At 32.0% G+C, this 19,112-nt stretch overlaps 1 pseudogene; it reads left to right on the top strand.

Moving 5' to 3' along the window:
- Positions 1-12,735: 12,735 nt before the first annotated feature.
- Positions 12,736-14,153, top strand: LOC149573071 (UDP-glucose 6-dehydrogenase 1-like; annotated as a pseudogene).
- Positions 14,154-19,112: the final 4,959 nt, after the last annotated feature.

The raw sequence follows: 19,112 nt of genomic DNA on the forward strand, positions 1-19,112 counted from the left end.
ATGTGTTAAGAAAGAGCAAGTAAATCTGAGTGAAATTTTGAGGATGAAACTCTTGGAAAACCTTGAAAAAATTAAGAGAATAAAGAATGGTGTATTTAGATTCTAATCATTAATAAATCACATATTCTTTCATGTACTAAAGAGATTTCCCTACTTGTTAGTAACATATATACTGAGTAGTAATAGATGCACTGTGGAGAAGATATTAGAGGTATGTAGAAGACACCCTACAAAGTATTGGATAGTGGAAACCTAATCATTAGGACTTTTCAAAGTGAGATGAAATGGAGATTTAGGATTTCACTAGTAAATGTGGATAGGTTCAAGGAAGACATTTGTATGTTAGTTGATATAGATCAAACTTATATTCAATTAGTGGAACTTCATGAGACATTTTTGGATCCTTTGACCTATGAGTTGAGTGATGATGTTGTAGTTGGATACATTTATTTGTTGTTGAATTCAAAGAAAGATAAAACTGAGTATATATTTGGCATGTATGATGAGATCATGTAGCATGCTCATCAAGAAACCTTGGAGAAGGCATTTCATAAGAAGGTACAGTCAATATTGAAGAAGGAATTATTTGAGGCTAGAATAAAAGAGAGTGAACCTGAGGCCATGAGATAGATAATGAAACAAGGTGTATTAAAGATACAACCCTTTTCAGTTTTAGTTGCTAAGACAATTTAGGACAGAGCATTCCATATGTAGCAATGCCTGATGTTCAACCTAGTGAACATAAGAGAAAATTAGAAAGATTAGTTGAAGAAGTGTCTATGACAAACTGAGTCAAATAGATGGCTACAAGACCTAGTAAGAGACAAAGAACATTGTTCATAATTGACTCTAGTGATGATGAAGAGGTTGAGGAATAGGAAACCAAACAAGCAAAAAAGGTGACTCCACCTAAATAAGCAACAAGCAAAGCTTGACAACCTTGGAAGCTGAAGATTGAGAAGATAAACACAATGATTACAAATGAGGGAAACTTTATTTAGATGAAAAATTTTTATGATCTATATAATAATTTTGAGAAGGATCAATTGATATATCTACTATAAGATGTATCATTGTAAATGATCTTAGTATGAAGGATATCAAAGGAGTAGTGAACCAAAAAGTCTATGAGAGACTCATAGAGAAGAAGACCTTGAACTTTGAAAGTCTATACTAAAAAAAAATTTCAAGACTGATGATGAAGATGAAATTAAGAGATTTCTAAATAACCTCGCACCATACTCGAGGAATAAGTTGAGGTCATTCTTATTTATTATTGGTGAGAAAGATAAGTTGAGAAAGGAGACTGTAGTAGCTATCAATAAGGTGTTGTCAAAGTCATAGGATGCATCTCCTCCAACTCCTAGAGCCTTAGAAATATCAGTAAGTGGTGATACCATGAAGACTGATCAAACCAATGTTACTCTTAACATTGATGATACCAGTCCATTTGGTGGATCTGAAACAAATATACCAGACATCAAGGATGTTGAGAAAAAGTTGAAACAAATTGAGGAAGAGAAGAGACTAATAGAAGTTGAAAAGAAGAAGATAGAGAAAGCCAATCAAAAATTGCTTGAGGAAGATAGGAAAAGAAAGGAAGATGAAGATAAGAGAAGGATTTCAGAAGAAGAAAAGTGTAAGAATTTTCTTAAGGGAAAAATTCACCCAAGAACTAAGAACTCAAACACAAGCACATAGTAGACCAAAGAGAGAAAGAGCATGATCAGAATAACAATGTATTCAATATGCCATGATTAAGAGTACACTAGGAGTACCTGTATATAGAAGCCTCTTAGAAAGCACCTAGAATATCTTTAGAAAAAACCAAAAGATAAGACAACTAAGCACCTTATCCAACATTTTAGATGAATGGATAAGAATGACAAAGTGTCATATGTGTGTAGAAGATTCCTGTGTTGTAGACAACATGTGCTTAAAAGAGGTGCAGACCCCTATGATATCATCATGACAACACACAAGAGTGCACAAACTCCTAAGTGTCTCACTAATAAAATAATGCAAATTAAATAAATAATGCATTAACCTAAGTAAACTTAAGTGTAATAAGTAAATAATTATTTACACCAACAAAAAGAAAAAGAAAATAGAGGAAGAAAGAAAGGAAAAGGAAAGGAAAGAAGAGGAAGAAAGGAAAACTAAAGAAGCAACAAAGAAATAGAGGGAGGATAAGACTAGACCGTCTATTTCATCTACTCCACTCTCTCTTACTAGTTTGGCTACTGATGATGATGATCAAATTGATTTGATCTCATCCTTATCCAAACTTCTACAGAAGAATAAGATAGTTAAGATTTTGTAGAGATCATTAATGGAAGTGACTAACAGTTTGACAATACAACATACTGAGTCAGATCCCAAACAAAGAGCAGAAGTAATGTTAAAGTCTTTCAATGAATAGTTTACTAATTTGTTGAATGTTGCAGAGGTAAAGGCTCAAATTTCCCATGATGCTAACCTATTTAGTACCATCTGCCAGAATGTCAAGAATGGCTTAGTAAATCTTGATACATGCATAAAAGAATTTTAGAAATGCTAGCAGGAAGGGAAAGCTTTATATGTTAAGTGTACCTTATCATACAAACTAACTAAAGACTTGGACAATCAGATAGAGATAGAGATGAATGAGCTAGAGGCTTTATCTAGCTAGATCTAGCATCCATTTAACAAAGTTAATGATTTCAAGAGTCAAGTTGCCAGTATTCACAACGAGATCAGGAAACTAAAACTTCAAAAAGAGTAGATATTAAGGAGAACATCTAATTTTAGAGAATCTATTTCTCTATAGCTATCTTTTTTTGAGAAGCAGCTAGAGGAATATGTCAAGGCTAAGGACACATATGCAAACCTTTTGTATTCAAATATCAATGTAGTCATGATTGCATCATATGCATTATATGCAATTTTCACATCAGCAGAGTCTACAAAAGAGACATGGACCAAAGGTATGAATAGCTCGAAGACTATTTTTAATGATTGTATGAAGATTATTTAGCATAAGGAAGGATGATGATTTTGGACTAAATCTTGACATTTTGACCTTTTTCATTGATGTCAAAGGGGGAGATTCATGTGAAAATTGTATACATGTCAATGTTGGGAAAGATATAAAGGGGAGAGATACATGTGGAGATTGTAAAAGTGTAAAGTATATCATAAGGGGGAGCATATGTAAAAGCTTGACTAATAGATGTAAGGTGTTATTCACTTTTGTTTTTTTCAGTTAGCCAATTTTTTCTATTTTGTTGCCATCAATGCCAAATGGGGAGATTGTTCACAATTAGCTAATAGTGATATATAATTGCTTTCATTAATAGCAACACATGATGTACATGTTGACAAGAAACCTTGAAAATAAAGATACTTAGTGTTTGGTTATCAAAAAATTGTCTAAGTATAGAATTTGGTTTACAACAATGTATTGTTTTGTTTATAACATATTACAGCTGTCATGTTATGATAGGAGAAGTTACATGGAGATAACATACATGTTGGTGATGACATGTATAACCTTAGAAGTTTGTATAGATTGTACAAAATATAGATAATCATGTTTTGATGAAGTAGGACAATGGAATTGAGGGAAAGAATTATTTTTTTTGCAAAATAATTACTTGTCCAATCGCTAGTACATTTTGGAAAATATGTGACTATGTGACTAAATTTTTTAGTCATGCCACTAAAAGTTTTAGTCACGTGACTAAAATTGATCACATTCTAGTATTTGTTTGCAATTTGCAAGCATAATTGACTAAATACATGACTAAGTTGGTCACTAGGTAAAATCACAAGATCAACCATATATAAATGACTAAATAAGTGACTAGATAATTAGTCACCCAAATACAAGTGACTAAATTAACTTACCTAATAAATGACTTAATAAATGACTCACAAATAATTAGTCATTTGTAATTTCTCTCTTCAAATTTTCTAAGGTTTATTTATTAATGTATTAAGCTAATTTTATTTTCCATAGTCCATTCATCACCCTTGGAGCTTCTCTTTCTCATACTAATTGTGGTTTCACTTACCATCTTCCAGATAAGGAGTACACTTTATTAAATGGCTTGGCTTGGGAGATTTTATTTGATGATTATCTAGAAGATAACTTTTTCTTTTAGAGTATGATGTAGTTATTTGACAATATTATAATGTTATGATAATACGAGTTATCTAATTATGTATTAATTATTTTCAAACAATTATAAGCATTAGTTAGGCAATGCCCAGTTCCACTTAATTATTATGTGCTACAAATAAATTGATCAAGAAAAACAATATAATATAGTCATATCATCTCCAATCACACTCCTCCTTAAAAGAGATATTTTGAGATAAAATTAATAATTTAATTTAAATATTTAAGTTATTAATTTGATTATTATAAAGAATTTGGATTATTCTTTAAAATTAAAACTCGGTACCATAAATAATTTTTAAAAAAAAACTATCACCTTTAATTAATATTTATTATTATAAATAAAAATTAATTTTGATATATATTTTCTATAATCATTAAAAATTGAAAAATTCAAGACATCTTATTATAGATATATTAAAAGAAAAAAATACATTATTACTATTTGACCATTGTTCTCAATAAATATGTATGCATTATAATTTGTCTATAAATACTCATTATATAATAATTATAATTAATTATTATTACAATAAAAATTATTATAATTGATATTTATTATTTAAAATAAAACTCATTGATTTTTCTTTGAGAAAAGAGGGAAGACACGACACTTCAATTTTCACGCTAGAGATGGGAGAGAATGATCATTTTTGTATGGGTAGGAATTCAAGCGCTTAATCTTCTTACTCCATCAATAGAGGGAATTCAACCCATTTTCCCTCCTCTAATCCATGCAAGGCTAAAGCTAAAACAATGGTAAGATGCTAGGGTTTATTTTTCTAATTACATCAATATTTGTTGTTTGTTTTAATATGATATGGCCACGCTGATGTGGTGACTAACAGGAATAGGTTCCTACACCTGTCAATGCATCAAGTTTTCTTAGCTAAGATTGGGCCGAGATGAATTTGAACATGAATGTATGTAGGTATATTTTTAATTTCTCTTATCTTCTATCAATAGCCTTTTTATTTGAACTTTTCCACACCCGTTTTCTTGTGCATAGATTTATTTGAAAGAACATAAGCTACAAATATGATGTATCAAAAAACAAAATATTATTAGAAATGCTTAAGATTACCTATAGGAAACAACAAAATATTTTCTTAAAAATACAACAAGAATTACTAGAATCTCTACAGATTGATTTGCAAGATCGAGTCTATAGACTTAATCCTGCCTTAACATGGTAGTTTATTAACTTTTTGCAACTCCTACTGACTTAACCCTCTTCTCAGATTCTCTAGTATTCTTTGAAACCTTGAGCATGTCAAACACCACCATCTTATAGCCCTCTCAAATCCTATAAGGCTATCCCTCACTCCTATTTAGTAGACAAAACCAATTACTCTTAATTATGACTACCAAGACCACCTTCCTATAACTGATCATTTTCACCTTCTCACATTGAATCCATGTGCCAAGTGTTGCATGACTTTCTGGAATCTTATGAAAATAAAGTAAATTCTTTTTACTCCCTAATGGCCAGGATTGAGGCCTTATTATACATGAAATGCGTTAGAAACTTACATCTTGCATCCACGAGTTTCCAATTTGAGGGTTTTAAGAAATTTTGAGTTAAAAGAAGATATCTCTCACTATACTCAATGAAATAAAGTCATTCAAAAGACTAAATACTCTTATCTCATCCATATGTCCTCCTCAAACAATGATCTATCAAAATGATAATGTTTGGATTGCTGAGAACACTAAGAATTTGACTGCCACAGTGAATGAAAATTAGAATATTGGAAAAACATGTCTCTTATTTTTAAAAATTATTATTACATTATTCAATACTCTGCCCTATTGCTTACCTCAAGATTTCATGTCACTATAAAGGCTCTCTTATATTTACCTTACCAATCAATTTATTGTAACCTTTGTTATCAATTTAGGATATGAATCCAATTCAGGCATGTGAATTGGATCCATGGATTTGTGATTTTTTCCCCAATTAGGATTTGTGAATATATATTTGCATTATATATACAAAAAAATCAAAGAAATATACATAATTTTAAAACTAAATCATTTCAAAATAGAGAGCCAATGTGAGATTAAATGTGTTTACATGTTGAATAAAAGGGTCCTTTTTGGGGTTTGGAGGGAAAAAATATATTAAAAAATATAATATTTTCAAGTTGGGCCCACCTTTTACCCACCATTACATATAGATTCCCACAGATTTGTGCTAGATACTTGTGCAGCTACCTAGATTTGAGATTGTTTTAGGTAGGGTCCATGATCCTACATGTGGATCTATTGAGGTTTGCGACTCGCAATTCCCAACAGATGCATAGGTAGAATCATAGACCCTACCTAGATCCTCATGAACCAATGCCCAAATCAGGATATTACTAATTAGGAACAACTTTGCATCAAAAATCCTTTTCTAAGATACTAACTAGATATTACTAATTAGGAACAACTCAAGGTTCCATCAACCAATCCACTTTATCCTCACACTCAAAAGACCGTCCAAAGGCACATCTATTCATTTACTAACTCCAACACCTGCCTTAATGCATATGCTAGTTACACCCAACTTCTAATCATAAACAAAGTGCTGATCACTTGCTTTTTTTGGTTGTCATGACCCCACATTCTATTGGACAGTTTATGTATATAAGGATCCCAAAACTTGATCAAAATCTTGACTCTAGTATTCTCCATATAAAAAATTCACACTTTGCATTGAATAAACCCGCCACCAAATCCCCACACCCTATCAATTCATCCATGCACATTCCTACTTTGGGTTCATAGAAAATAAAGACTTTTACTATCCTAATTATGTCAACATGTCAGTTAGCAATAACTTAGTGTTCATTCTATTATAGAAGACATAATGAAAACACCCTAAGGTTCTATCCACCCTTGCAACCATGAGAGGCCTACAAACCTCCATATTTCTCATAGAAATTTGAATCCAACATGAATTTAATACCAGTAGGTAGCATTTCCTATAACAAATAGTCCTTGCAACATTCCATCATCCAGAAACTAGATGAGGGTGGTATTGTTTAGAAAACCCAGTAAAATTTTAAAACCTTGGTCACATGATCTATAGTTTTTCATAACCAAGACCTTCTTCCATACATCTTTGGAGGAAAAATCCTCCCACTAGGCATTCACATGTTGCATATACCTAACCAAAATATCCCTTATCAGTAACATTCACTACATACTTAGTAAATTGAAGACAAGACAAATCAACGAGCCTATATACGTCCCCTAAAAAAATTTCTCTTTGACAACCTCTCTTCATATACATCTAATATGATCCCTAACCTTTATGTCCTACTCTCAATCAATACCTTTTCATGAGGCACATTAATCCTTGGAGCCAAGTCAGTCAATGAATGTAATCTACTTAGTAAGTGCATTAAGAATGATAACATATTGAATGGTTGAATGTATTTCCTACTAAAAGCATAGGATAAGTTCAATAAATATTCTTCAAATTTTTATCTAATGAATAACTTTTCTATTGAATTGGGTTTTCCTACTAACGATTTAGGTCATTACTTAAATGATATCTATCTGATGTTTCAATAGATGGTATAAAATAGAAATATTAAGAAATGGAGTGAAATAGATAGCTCCATAAAGCATGCCCATGCCCAAAAATATTCCTTCCTCTCATGCAATCACCCAATGCTTATTTAGGGTTCAAGAAAATCCATGTAGAAATAGTATGCATACCCCTTGAAACCACAAAAATCTGTGCAAAAACACCATCATTTGCACCTTAAGAACAATGTAACCCTTGTCACATTTGAGAAGCACAATTTGTGGCACCAATCTTTTCAGAATGACTTTCTATTAGCACTAAGTTTCTACATAGAGAAGCTAAAAAAATGAAAGAGAATAGCTCAATCCCAGTTTTAAGATAACTAAACTTGTTTTATGGATTGATAAACTATCTCCATAGCATAGGTACAAGTTTGTCTTCACAGTCAAAATTCTAATGTTATTATGTATATATCAACCACTAAGCTCGCCAAAAAGAAACAACTATATTACCTTAGACAAAAAATTGATCACAGGCTTTAGAAGCACTATTTACCATCATTTTTTAGATAATGTGTTCATTACCATATTTTTTAATGGTGCTCACACTATTTCTTGCAATGAAAAGAAATTATATAGGGAATTGAAAAGAGGTGTAAACTCAAGGAACCATAGCATGAAGTTTGAGGTCCTAAAAGATAGACGTATAAGTTATGAGTCCCAACTAGGATCTGTAACAAAACTAGATGGCACTTGATTATTAACTAAGAAGAGAAATGAGTCTAAGAAAGATGTACTCCAAAGAACTTGCACAAAGATAATCTATCAAAATTTCAAATCCATAACATCGCACTTTTAAGTCAACTTATTTACATTTAAATGAACTATTCAAAGAAAAAAAAAAACATTTCAAAAAAAGAAATCAAACCTACCTACAGAAATTTATTTTATAATTGACCTATCAAAATGATGTAAATATCTCAGACACGTTCATCTCTATGAGAAATTTTTTGTATAAGGAAGCATGCATGTGTTGCAAGTACAGATTTCACTCTTGACACCTTGTCTCAAGTTGCTGTTACTCTCTCATCTTATAGATAAAGAGAAATTTACTCATTCTTCCATGCTTCCTCTTGACATTTGAGCTCTTCTTTCATAGATATTGCACATGGGATCTGTAATAAACATTTTGAATGGCATCATATATTCATTCAAAACTACCTTGAATTTGACCTTGATGAGTTTCAACTCCATTATTGTGGATGAAAAACTTTGTTCCTAGTGTTCATCTCTCTTTCAAATTAAGAGGTTTACACCAAGGATGAAGACGTGTATTGGATTCTTTTATAGTCTTCAAATATCCTTCAATGCTACCAGGTTTCATTGATTTTACAAATTCTTGATGACTTCTCCTTCCAATTATAGCAAGTTTGGTATGGTCTTTTTTTATTCTAAAAATATTAGAATGTTCAAACTCTTATGACTTGCACCCAATTAAAATAAGGATGACATATGCGTATTATTTATTCTTCCTTGCCTTTATTTATTTGAGAGATTCCTCACTATCTATGATTTTGATCTCGATTTTTTGTCTACTGCTTCAATTAATCCTATTGAATTCACAAAGATATTGTAATCAAATGGTAAGTGATAAGTATAAGATGCCACCAAGGTGAGAAAATCCTTCCTAGGATAGATTGATCATTAATACAGAAGAAGAGATGACAACTCTCACTGCTTGATTCTTGGCAAGAATGGGAATTAATTATCAAATTTAGTAGAGGCTTGAGCTATTTGGAAGGGGATTTAAAAGGGAAAACTAACCTAAGCTAACAAGAATAGAACCAAAATAGAGTCTTCAATTCTAGCTAAACTATTAACAAATCCATGCACCTCTAGAGAAGAGATAGTAAGGGTGATCTCTATAAAAAGATCATTAAAATCAAATACATAGTTGAAGAAGTAAAGTGGTCTACCAGACCCTTGAAATCAATTGAGTAGTTGAACATCTAGCTTAAGCAGCTTAGTAGCTTCCATGAGATATGACTTAAGGTACATATTAGGAATATTGATCAAAATAATAATAGGTTGATTTAATACATAATGCAATTTTAATATACTTTCTGTGTGTGCATAAGGATGGAAGTTGAAAGTTTGTCCACTTGATTTTCATCTTTTAATGTATTTCAGGAGAACAAGGAACATGAAGAATCAACTCTTCTTCTTACCTTAGTTCTTCACCTTTCTTGAGCCTGAATGAATATGGAATGGGATATGGATATCCATAACAAAATTAATAATCCTTTTTATTGAGATTAATAAAATCATCTCATCCCAAATAGTACTTGGGGACACCATCTCTATTTTTTATATGTGGTATTGGAACCTCATGGCTGAAAGGCATTAGCCATATGGAAGAAAGACTTCCCAAAGGACTGTATGGATAATCTACTGATTAAAAGCTTGAGTGTCCACTACTTGATGATGGAAATATCTATTTTTCTCACCCATTCATCATTGTCTTGCTTGCTTTTCCAATCGATTGCTGAGGAAAATAGGTAGAGGAAAGGAATTCAGATATGAAATATTCTTGCTATTTCCTTTCCTTATGTTTGAAAGAATGTATTTTTGAGGATCTATAAGGTGGGATTGTTGAAGGATTAAATGGGTTTGTTGAGTATCTTTCAAAGGATGTCATTGATGTTTTGAGACTTCATTTTGTTAATCTAGTCTTCTAATGACATTTAGGATTTCATGACCATTCATCAACTCAAACAAGTCATGTAGCAAACAATACATAGAATGAAAAGTGTGTTACTAATCCTATTGATGCTACTTTTTGTATTGACCTACTATTGCTCTTGATGCTACTGAAAAGGTTGTATTTGGTTTAAAAATTTGAAAGCACTTTAATTGTTCAGTTTTTGCACATTAGAGACATTCACAAGGGCTAAAAAAACAATAGTTGTGAGCCATGGCACAGTCTTACTGATTTGTATGACCAAAAGCTTCAATACAAGCATATTAATTGAATGCTATGGTTGTATAATGAAAAAATTGTTAAAATTAGTAGAAGCAAGCAAATATTTATCTAAAACAAAAAAAGTCTACTCACCAATTGGTAAACCAAGTTTTAACGTAGTAGATGATATTCATATAACTAAATGGTCTCATTGAATAGTCTCCTCATTCTTATAGAAAATCCATATAAATGTTGCAACCAACAAATAAATTGAGCAAAGGGAAATGTAACACATTTTGTGGTTTATTAATTTAGAATATAAATCTAAAGAAACTTTCATCACAAGTTATTGCAATTCATACAAAGGTAGAGGCAAAGCACATACAATGATAGAAGAGATTGAGGTTTTCATCACTTTGATAGAGGTGGTAGATACATGTGATTATCATGTAGGGCATGATGGAGATAACTATTCTATTAGGAGAGGAAGACATGATAAATGAAGAGGAAGCTGAAGCAAGAGAGAAATCATTGATTATAAATGTGGAAATCTAAAAACATCAACATTGGTTCATATGTGAATAGCTAGCTACAAACCATCCTTTTTATTTTACATAAGTTATTAATGGTTTCAAATCAAATGATGTACATCTACTAACTCCATCATGACCCATAATTTATGACTCATTGACCTCCTCCACTTGTTTCTTTCATTCATAAATCTCAGGTAGCGAATGCACATACTATTCTATGCATGTAGAGTGGAATAGTTATAATTGTTAGAAACAATAGTTTCTTAGAGCATATCTTCGGACACCTCAGTGTTTCCTAACCAGTAAGTCCCCAAGAGTTTGAGGCTACTAGTTTTCTAAGGAAATAATTTTTCTTACACTTTCATTATATGAAGCTAAATTAGTGATATTGTGTGTTTTTTTTATTTTCTAAATTGTTAGAAATTGCAATAAAAATTCTATAGGTAAATTGTGACTTGAGAAAACAAAAGTCATATGCTTCAAATTGTAGTGTTGGATGCCAAATAGAAATTTGGGTGGTTGTAAGTTACACAATCTAGAACAATGGGGAGTATCACTCTCTTTTTATCAGTTATTTCTTGTTAGTAACTCTTTTAGTGCTTTGATTGTTATTATTCATGCAATTATTCATTTTTCAATTCAAAGCTAACTAGGCCTAACTCTCTGATGAATGGAAGAAAAAATGTTCTTTGGGTTGCTCTCAGCTAGAACTACATTTTAGTGAGTGATGTGTCAACCATTATTCTTGGGGTAGATGTTATGCATAGTTATTTTGAATCCAAAATTCTAGAATACAATTTATGTATTTTCTTGTTCAAATTATAACTACTAGAATTTCAAACCTTCAATTTTCATGTTTAATTTGTAAGTTGTGTTGAATTGACACCACACTGTTTATTTATTCTTGAGTTTAATTTAACACTGGTTTTAACTGCATTTAATTTAGATCATGAATTAAAAAAGTAGCTTCTTTTGTGGTACAATAAGAGTCACCCATATTACATACCTCTTTTTGGAAGGAAGTTTTGTATGAGGAAGCATTGGTGAATGCAGATTCCAATATAGGAGGAGCCAAAGGGATAAGAAGCCTTTGATTATTAAGGTATGTTGTTAAAATCTAGTATGTTCTTGGGTTACTCATGTTTTTTGTTTTCATTCATGTGGTTGTAGACATCCTTCCTCCCTCCTCTCCTATTCTCATTTTTTCCCTCCTTCCAACCATTATTCTAGACGATCATTTCTTTTAGTTTTTGTTACAATTTTACATCTTCTTCCCTCATACATCCTATTCTCTCATATTTTTCTTTATTTTTCTTTATGGTCTTACTATAATCCCAAACATATTGAAAATAGATCTATGAATTGAAACATCAATGTTTTTTTTTTTATGATTCTACTACTCACTCAAACTGTAAGCTGCATAAAATACCAATATTTGTATGTTTGTAAGATCACCTATTTGTTTGTTTTATGCTACTTAAATTAACTATTATTCTACAATCCATATTATGAAGTAGAAGAGAAATTTATTTTCTTCTGCAATGTTAGAGGAGTTAAAGATGGTGAAAATCTACTACCTTGGAGCTGGATATGTAGGGGGCCCAACAATGGTTGTCATTGCACTAAAATTCCCTCATATTGATGTAGCACTCTTAGATATTTTAGCAGCCAGAATTGCTACCTAGAATAGTGACCAATTGCCCATTTATGAGGCTGGGCTTCATGAGGTTGTAAGAAATTGTAGGGGAAAAAACCTCAGTTTTAGTATTGATTTACAAAAGCCTATCATTGAAGTAGAGATTGTATTCATTTCAGTCAATACCCCAATAAAAGTTAGATGTTTTGGGGCTGGAAAAGCCATAGATTTGAGCTATTAGGAAAGTGTTGCAAGAATGATTGCAAATGTTTCAATCTCAGGTAAAATTATGGTGGAAAAGGGTACTGTACCCATGAAAACAACATTGATAATTGAAAAGGTTCTCATGCATAACAAAAAGTGATTAAAATTTTAGGTTCTTTCAAATCTAGAGTTTTTTGTAAAAGGGAGTGTTGTTTAGGATCTTTTCAATCCAAAACTTGTGGTTGTTGGAGGTAGAAAGAGTCCTCCAGGGTAGAAAGTAGTTGAATCTTTGAGAGAAGTGTACAAAAACTGGGTTCCTCAGAAAAAGATCATCAATACAAATTTGTGGTTTGCAAAAATCTCCAAAATTTCTGAAAATGCACTTTTGGCTTAGAGGATTTCATCAGTGAATGTGATTTCTACTCTGTGTGAAGCAGATGGGGGAGATGTTATAGAGGTTGCTAATTCCATGGGGAGGGATTCAAGATTTGGGCCAGATTTTTTGAATGCCAGTGTTGGCTTTGGTGGTTCAAATTTGAAAGATATTTTGAACTTGGTTTCCATGTGTGAATGCAATGGGATAATTAAGGTATAAAACTACTAGAAATAGGTTATGAAGATATTTATGATTATTAGAAAAGATGATTTGTGACCAAGGTAATTTCCTCAATGTTTAATACACTTGTGGGGAAGAAGGTTGCCATTCTTGGGTTTACTTTCAATAGGAGCATAGCTGATAATTCAACAATTGATATATGCAAGAGTCTTGTTGAAGACCAAGAAAATATTAGCATTTATGACCCACCAGTAATAGAGGAGTGAATTTAGAGAGCCCTTTCCATGAACAAATTTGTTTGGGATCATTTAATGAGCCCTTCAACTATGAAACAAGTTTAATTTTTTTGGGATGCCTATGAATCAACAAGGGATGATAATGGAGTGTGCATTCTAATAAGGAGGGATGAATTTAACATTCTAAACTACCAGAAGATCTATGATAGTATGTAGAAACCTACTTCTATTTTTGATGGGCCCAACTATGTGGACATACAAAAGCTCAGGGAGATTGATTTCATTGTTTATTCCATTGGTAAGTCTCTAGATCCATGGTTGAAAGATCTTACCCCAATGGCATAGAAGATTCATTTTATTTCTCTATTCATATCTATATTGTGACTATTGTTTCTGATTATGGAGCTGAATGATCAATGAATTTCTATTTTTAACTTTAAAAAACAAAACAAAAAATGATTCTTCATTATCAAACAGGAATTAAATGATTGTTTAAACTTTATTTTTTCTAATATAAATCTATACTTTTCATGTATGCAGGTTAATTCAACCATCAAGTTAGATCCTAATGTGATAGACATCCTTTTAGAATTAGAAGAGGAGTATTATCAATTGGTAAGGTATTTTATTACTATTAGCAATCATTTAATACTTTTTATATCACACTATTATCATGAAGAAAAATTATTGATTCTATTTACAACATTGGTTTTCTGATGGCCATACATCCAATCTAATAATGGACAAAGAAGGCTTTCTAAAAATAGACTAAAATCAATGTTGCATGGGGATGGGGGTAACAAAGATGGATATGGGTATGGCTATCTTTCAAAGGCTAAATCCTTATTTATAGTTTTCTTAGACAATTAAAAGAGGCTAAATTAAGTTAATGTGCTATTGTGAGTTTATCCCTTAAGAAGTTTGAGAATGGCCCCCTTAAAGATGTTTTTGTTAGAGTAGGGGAAACTCAACAAGATGGGGCCATACATTTGTTGATGATGATGTAAAAAGTAAGCTTACAAAGACCTCATAGTTGGGATCTCTATTTGGCCTTTGGTATCTCCTCAATATCTATTTCAAAATTTGTTACAAACTTCTCCAATGGAAAAGTGGTTCACAACTAATAGAATTATCTTAATTCTAGATTTCTTTAGTACTATTCACAATAGAAAAATAATAGAGAAAGTAGGTGAACTATCAAGAAAACTAGTTAGATAGTAAAACAAAGTTATAATTTTCATCAAGGGATTGCATGTTAGAAATGAAGGAATGGGTATGGGCAAGGCCTAAGGATATCTAAGATAACTTAGGGTGTTTGAGAGTTAGAGTTTAAAGAAGACAAGGGTTTGTATATTAATAGAGAATTTTAAATGTAAGTGTTGAAGTAATAGGACTGTGGTATGTTGATAGTAGAGTTAGGCAATGATGAAGGCTTAAGACAATAGTGGCTTTGGAATGGGATAAGTGGGGATAGAGAACGGAACTTAGTAGAGTTGGGAGAATAGGTGTAGTGAACTATTAGGAGGAAGAGTGATATAAATCCAGGAGGAAGGAGTGAACAATAAAACATGATTTCAGCAACCTAGTTTTTGTCATCAAATATTTTCAAGCCTATGATGTAGGGATGATGCAGAGTGAAGGTGGTGAATGCACATGTCATATGCACAAGGACTAATTTTGCAACTTCCTTGGAAGGGTGATCTGCATTGGCACAAACCATGGAAGTCCTTTTGATTGGATCATGAGTTGCTCTGGTGATTCTCCTAGGGGAATGGTAAGTTATTCTATTATTTATATTTCTATTATGTTGGGCATATAAATTGTATGTTTAAAAATATATTTTATTTTACTCTACTAGAAAATTGTTTTATGTTCATAAGTAATGTTAGTTATATTTTTCCAACATACTAATGTCCATTGTCTTAAAATAGGTGGAATCAACATTTGAATTTGTATTCATTTGTCGAAAGCTAGATTTCCACAACTTTGTCTTCTCAATGAAAGCAACCTAGTAATTATGGTCCAGGCATACCCTTTGATTGTTTCAGAGATGAATGTCCTAGGATGGGATTATCCATTACATTTGGGAGTTATTGAAGTTGGTGAAGGTGAAGATGGGTGAATGAAATCTGCAATTGGCATTGGAACACTTTTATAGGTTTCTTCTAATGATTCTCTTTCTCATTTATGTGTCAAGATATCACAATTTTTTCTATACCTTATCATGATGAAACATTGACATGCATTTTGGCTCATTTATTATCTTTATTTATACACAAAACAATATATGAACTCTATTATGTATAGAGACAAAAATATTGACTATAATACTATTTTCTATCACCTTGTATCTCTTTGGCCTAAATTGCCTGAAGTTCAAGCCAAATGTCCATAAATGCCTATCTAATCAAATCATGGTTCTCAGGAGAATTCAAGCTAAAGTGGCAATATAAGAGCTCCTCTAGATCAAACTTAATGAAGTCTATAATGCTAGCCAAAATCATCTCCATCATGGGGTCTCTAAAATCCTTGTAAGGATTGAATGAATACTTAACTAAGGCTAAGCTTTCTTTCACACATGTATTGAAAATAATAGAGGGAAAGTATGCAAAAATGCTATCAGAAACTCTCTTGCTTCTCCTCTCATCCATTGAAAAGCTCTGGTTCTCTTCAACATCAGATACAATTTTCTTGTCCTCAAATTTGACAACCTCATTTTCAATTTCATGATGATCTTCAATTTTACGAAATTCACTTTTCATGGAAGCAAGATCCTCTTCCTAAGGCCCAATGGAATCCTTTTTATCATCCTCTCTACAAAGCTCCCTATTTTCCTCATTATCAAGCTTGAGATCCTTAGTATCAACATGGTAATTACCCTTCATTTCAAGATCAGATGACTCCTCTCTCATTATCTATCTAGAGTTCCTTGACCCCTTTGTAAGAATTGTCATACCTAAACCAATCTAGCCCTTACTCCTTGAGTTGTGATAGAAAAAACAATGCATCTATGCTCTCTGACAATCTATGCTAGCTTCCATTTTCATCATCCCCTCCACTTCTATGATAGGACTTGGCTCTCTCATTTGCATGTTTCAAGCTAAGTGATCTCACCAACATCCACGAGGATGATTCCTCATAGTATTTCCATTTCTCATTTTTTTCTCACTCAAACTATGACTCTTAACAACCTCAATTAACTCTACCAAAAGAACTTATATACTTTTTTACCTCATCAAGGTCTTTCCAAACTGCTAATGTTCGGCCCCCAATGATTGAAGAGACCATTTAAAATGTCAAAGTCATGCCATTATGTGAGTTCCCTACTGTATATTATAAATCTCTCTCCAAATTCCCATCTATTTGGTGTCATTCTTCAAAATAATTCTTCTACACTCTAATGGATTTTCAACATACGTGTTGCTCCAAACAAGCTACCATAGTATAGAATGATGAATGACCACTCTTTTACATACAATAACACTACTGATTCATGATATCTTCTAATACAAAGGTGGTGAGTCAAATTGATAATTTGGAAATTAAACCACAAGAATGAGCTTCCAAATCTTTGCCAATCTTTGTACCGAGGTCATATGCAATTGTCATGGACAATTAATCCCAAAATTATAGTGTTTTTCTATTTATCCAATAAATGTGGACAACCATATCAATAACCCATATTGTTTAGGTAGAATGGAAACAAAAGAAAGGTTCCAACTCTTAAGATGATCATTTAGAGAAACCAAAAGAAGTCTTTAGTTCTCTCCCAACCTTTACATAATGGAAGAATGTAGATATTAAGATTAGTATGTCAAAGAATGAACAACACACCATGCCCAAATGGATTTATGTACTTCACAAAAACTCCAACCCTGATAAAAGAATAATGCAACTTTCAAAAGCTTATTCAACTCCCTTCCAAGACACTTTTTTTTTCCAAGAATAGTCAACACTCTTAAGGAAAAAAGGACTCCCATAAAGTGCAATGGCTAAATAGATACTCCTATAAAATGCAAAATTTTCTCTTAATAGATCAAATAAGGTCTAGAGATAATATTGGAAGCTACCTCAAAACTACCATCACACTAAAAAGAAGATATATGAATAAATAATTTAGTTTCAAATGCAACTTAGCTAACATTTACTAAGACTAATGCAACATCTAACAAAATAAATTGACACTTTGAATATTCTAATGTTGACATGGCATAAAACTTGACTTGGAATGTGAAAAGATAGGCAAGCAACACAAGCAGACATCCAACCAACTTTGATACCATTAAATCAAAACCCATAGCTTTGGTACATTATTTCAAAATATAAAATATAATCACAATGAAGGTTCCACAAACTAATAAGTTGGTGTAATCATGAAAAGCATGTAAACTCAATATGAACTATTATTGTTGATGTGGGAGGTTAGGAAGTTTGCAGGTCCAGTCTAGCTTAGAAACTCACTACTCCTGCTAAGTATCATAGATTGTTTCTAGATGATAGCAATAGAAACATATAATTCAAACAACCTTTTTAACTCACCAATAATTAGAGAAATAGTGAGTTACATGTCTGCACTAGCTTATCAATCATAACCATCAAGCTCTGAAAAGCCAAAAGCCATATTTGATGGATTGGAATCTAAAGTTACACTCAAAATCATATCTATAATCATCTTAAAACTTTATTTTCTAAGGATAGACTGATCTGGTATGTGAATTGAAGCATAAAAAAGTCCATACAACTAAGAGTCACATTACAGATCTAGAATAACATCACTGTAGGTTCAATACACCACTAAAGTTACCTAATTCCACCATATTTACATCCAAATAACACCCAATATCAGGATTAGAGTCAATGATATCAAACACCATTAAAATTGTAAGGGATAATTGGCTTGCAAGCCTGACATTATGTTTCATCTACCAGTGTAGCTTATATTATGGATTCTTACAACTTCAATATAATGTCCCCATTTTTAGGTTCTCTAGCAGTGTAGTTTTTGAATTTTGGGGTTTGTTTCAATTTGATCAGAGGGGTAATTTTATGTTTCCAGTGATCTTAAAGGGTTTAGAAGAGTCATATGAAACTTTTAGATGTTATTTATGGCTTCCAATTTAGGCTAAAAGATTATTGTAGGGGGGCTCTACTTTTATTAAGTTGTGCACTTAGGTTCATTTATCATCTTTCATTATCAATTTCACTCCTATGTAATCAAATTTTAATTTTGATGTACTTCAATCATTGTTGCTAATTGGGTGTATTATTGAGCTACATTTAATTGATTCCTCTAAGATTGTCATT

The sequence above is a fragment of the Cupressus sempervirens genome, chromosome 2, assembly GCF_028749045.1.
Source record: "Cupressus sempervirens isolate cs-2001-9-10 chromosome 2, ASM2874904v1, whole genome shotgun sequence".
Classification (NCBI taxonomy): Eukaryota; Viridiplantae; Streptophyta; class Pinopsida; order Cupressales; family Cupressaceae; genus Cupressus; species Cupressus sempervirens.